Genomic DNA, 4554 nt, shown 5'->3' on the forward strand with positions numbered 1-4554 from the left:
ATGCTCACTGTCCTCTTCCTCGGGTTTCCTTGGTTTGCAGCTGTAAGTTGGGCAACCTCCTGCCCAAAGCCCTTCCGTCTAGACTTGCTGAAATAAATCTAAGTCGATTCTCCCGCACGCACAACACCTCGTGGCCAGCATAGACGGAGAAAGGGAAGGGAATCCAGCCACCTCTCCAGGGCTGAGCCCTGTGAAAGCCCTGTAGCTCCCACCTGTGGACTTGGCCATGAATGCCAGCATCCTGCGAGCACTGTCAGTCTGCCTCTTCGCACTAGCCTGGTACTCCATATCCCTTGACTATGTGCCCCCCTTTCTCCTCTGCCCTCCCAGACAGCCTTTCCCTCACCCCCTGACCCCTTGGGCTGACCAAAGTGTGCTTTCTACTGTGAGTCCCTATCCCAAGACCTAGGGAAGGAGAGAACATGGCGTGAATGTAAAAACGTCACCTCTCTGAGGCAGGCCTGCGGGTGAAGGGAGAGGCCTTTACCCGCTAGGCTGATGTTGGGAGCCTGGCCTCCAGTATTCTGTCTGTAGCAGGAGCCAGGGCTGCCACCTCAGTTCCTAGATCGAGGGGAGCCTGGTTGTGTGCCCCCCCCACCCCCTTTTTTTTGCCACATTGGCAGAAATGAAACCTAAGGGTCCCACCCTGTCCTGTGTGTTTGAGTTCTTTCAATAGCAGTTGAGGCTGGTTGGGCGGATTTGAGTCAAATTGTACTTTTGCTCCATTGTTAATTGAGAAACTTTCAATAAAATATTATTTTCTACAATTTTTGTCCTGTGGTTTTTAAAACTTTATTTACTGAATATAAATAATGGATATTATAGAAAATTTGGAAGTTAGAAGCTTGAATAATAAATTAAAATTATCACTAAAACATTAACATTTTGGAGTTAGTTGAGATCATATATGTTCTTTTTTGGAAGACAAAATTGGGGTTTTATTTGTCTCCTAACATTTGGACCACTTTTTTTTTAAAATAAATCTTTATTCAGATTATTACAGTTGTTTCCCCCTTTTTCCCCATAGCTCCCCTCAACCCAGTTCCCACCCCACCCTCTGCCCTTACACCCCCCACTGTCCTCATTCATAGGTGTACAATTTTTGTCCAGTCTCTTCCCGCACACCCCACACCCCTTTCCTCCCGAGAACTGTCAGTCCACATACACATGGAAAATGTAGCTATTTCCATCTGCAACGTGTCCCCATGTTTGGAAAGGTCTCTCACGTCTTGTTCACACTCTACTCAGAAAGGGTACGGAGCCACGTTACGGCTTTTTAAAATAATGTGTCCTCTTATGTTTAAAATGAGGATTTCGCTACCAGAAGTGAGGAGAAAGCAACACTGCAGCTGCTCTTGCCCCTCTCGCCTTTCGGGTGATAGTTGTGCGTGGGGCTGCGAGCTGGTTCACGGGCCATCTGAGCGGCTCGCTCGGATCCGCTGGCGTCCCAGGGACCGTCAGAGCCTCGTGGGGGCCATCACAGCCTCGCAGGGGGCACCGCATCCCACGTTGAGGGTGAAGGTGAGAGGCAGAAGCTCCTCTCACTGTCTCTCCTGCTGCTCCCTTGCGTATCGCCGTTGCTGGAAGTTTCTGAGAGCAGTCTGCAGGTGCTGGACATCATACTTAAACTGGTCAACACGAAGTTCAGCATTCTGTCTTTTGTTGGGCGGCTCCTTGCTGGACAAAATCTCCAGGCGTTCCTGGTGGCTGAATATCTGGTATGCTTGCTTAGATTTCGTTTTCTACCAAGTGCACAGACTGCCTGTCTGTCGTCTCCCGGCATCCCATGTGAGACTGGATCTGGTGGACCTGCTTGTTCGTTTGCTGGCACAGCGGTTCCATGTCGCCGGCCCAGCTGGGTCTGGCTCCGGCTTCCTCCGAACCTGATTCTGTTTCTTGAGTGTGTCCCTATGGATGTGAGGAGTTGAAATCTGCAGTTTGTTGGGTTGGGCTGCAAAAGCGCAGGTGGTTCCTTTTGTGCCACTGGCACAGCTTGGGTGGGGATGTAAATTGAGTAGGGCGGGGTCTCAGGTAATCACCAGGGCGGAGCAAACAACAATGACGTCTCCACGACCCCGAGTGCCAGAGAGCAGCTTACGAGAAAGCCACCCTCGCTCTCCGATCCGCTGCAAGGCCGTCCCCGCCTCTCTCCATAGGGGTCTGGGACCTCAGAATCCCGCCCCAATGGGACTGAGAGCAGCTGCCTCCTGCACACTCCCTACTGGGGATGTGCCTGCAACCAAGGTACATGCCCTTGACCGGAATCGAACCTGGGACCCTTGAGTCCGCAGGCCAATGCTCTATCCACTGAGCCAAACCGGTTAGGGCATGACTTACATTTTTTGATATTTATTTTATACTAGAGGCCTGGTGCACAAAATTTGTGCACTGGGGCGGGGGCTCCCTCAGCCCGGCCTGTGCCCTCTCGCAGTCTGGGACCCCTCAGGGGATGTCCACCTGCTGGCTTAGGCCCGCTCCCCAGGGGGATCGGGCCTAAGCTGACAGTCAGACATCCCTCTGGCATCCCGGGAGCCCTCGGGGGATGTCCACTTGCTGGCGGGAAGCAGGCCTAAGCTGCAGTCGGACATCCTTAGTGCTGCTGAGGCGGGAGAGGCTCCCGCCCCCACCGCTATGCTGGCAGCTGGCAGCCTGGTTTTTGGGTGAGCAGAGCTCACTGACCACCAGGGGACATCTCCTGCACTGAGCGTCTGCCCCCTGGTGGTCAGTGTGTCATAGTGACCAGTCATTCCCAGTCATTCTGCTGTTAGGGTCAATTTGCATATTACCCTTTTATTATATAGGATATTTAAATGCCATTTAACAAAGAAAAATCAACCAAAAAAATGAGTTCGCGTGTCACCTCTGACACACGTGTCATAGGTTCGCCAACACTGGTTTATGGTCCTCTGTCACTCTGTGCTCCTTCCACCACCCTCCACTCATACTCCAAACACACACTAGGAATCTATCATCCATTTTCCAGGAATTTCCCCATGTTCCACTGTTAATTTTTTTTAATATAGTTTATTTTTGAAAAATATTCTTTCATTGATTTCAGAGAGGAAGGAAGAGATAGATAGATCAATGATGAGAGAGAATCATTGATTGGCTGCCTCTTGCACACCCACACTGAGGATGGAACCCACAACCCGGGCATATACCCTGACCAGGAATCAAACCATGATCTCCTGGTTCATAGATCGATGCTCAACCACTGAGTCATGCTGGCTAGCATATCTTCTTTATCGTAGTAAAAATCATTTATGCAAGGGTCTGTTTCTAGTACATCTTGTTCCTTTAATGACTGTCTATACTCTAAACCAGTGACTCTCAACCTGTGGGTCGCGACCTCTTTGGGGGTCAAACGACCCTTTCACAGGGGTCGCCTAAGACCATCAGAAAAAACACATATATAATTACATATTGTTTCTGTGATTAATCACTATGCTTTAATTATCTTCAATTTGTAACAATGAAATTGGGGGTCACCACTACATGAGGAACTGGATTAAAGGGTCGCGGCATTAGGAAGGTTGAGAACCACTGCAAACCATACAATTACCATAACCTTAGAATTGTTATCTTTGGCAATGGAAATGCTCCTCTTCACTTTATTTTTTGTCAAGCTTCTCATTCTGATGCTTATTTTTTCCTCCAGATGATCTTTAAAATAATTTTGTCCAGTTTTCAAGAAATACTATTGAAATTTTGATTGGAACTGTTCTAAAACTCCAAAAGAACTTGGAAAAGATTGACATTTTGACAGTATCAAAATGATAGCTTTTTTTTCAGGCATCCAGTATGACTTACATTTATTTATATTTTTTTTAAATGTTTTTATTGCCAGCACCAGTTGGCTCAGTGGATAGAGCATCAGCCTGCGGACTGAAAGGTCCCAGGTTCGATTCCGGACAAGGGCATGTATCTTGATTGAGGGCACATCCCCAGTAGGGAGTGTGCAGGAGGCAGCTGATCGGTGTTTCTAACTCTCTATCCCTCTCCCTTCCTCTCTGTAAAAAATAAATAAAATATATTTTTTTAAAAATGTTTTTATTGATTTCAGAGAGTGGAAGGGAGAGTGAGAGATAGAGATAGAAACATCAATGACGAGAGACAATCATCCATCGATCAGCTGCCTCCTGCATGGCCCCTACTGGGGATTGAGCCCGCAACTCCCATAACCCAAGCATATGTCCTTACCGGAATTGAACCATGACTTCCTGGTTCATGGATCAATGCTCAACCACTGAACCACACCAGCTGGGCTGATTTACATTTATTCACATTAGCTTTTATTATCTCTTAGTAAAGTCTGTCTTGCTTTTTTGTGATGTCATCTCATTTTCTTTCCTTATTTCTCTATATCTTGGGAAATGGAGAGTGAGAAAACTAGCATGTGAGTCCCTACTATGACTTGATCATTAAGATGTTTTACAATGTTTTCTTTCTTCTTCTTCTTCTTCTTCTTCTTTTTTTAGAGAGAGAAGCACTGATTTGTTGTTCCACTTATTTATGCATTCATTGGTTGATTTTTATTTGTGCCATGACTGGGGA

Source organism: Myotis davidii, unplaced genomic scaffold, assembly GCF_000327345.1.
Source record: "Myotis davidii unplaced genomic scaffold, ASM32734v1 scaffold355, whole genome shotgun sequence".
NCBI lineage: Eukaryota > Metazoa > Chordata > Mammalia > Chiroptera > Vespertilionidae > Myotis > Myotis davidii.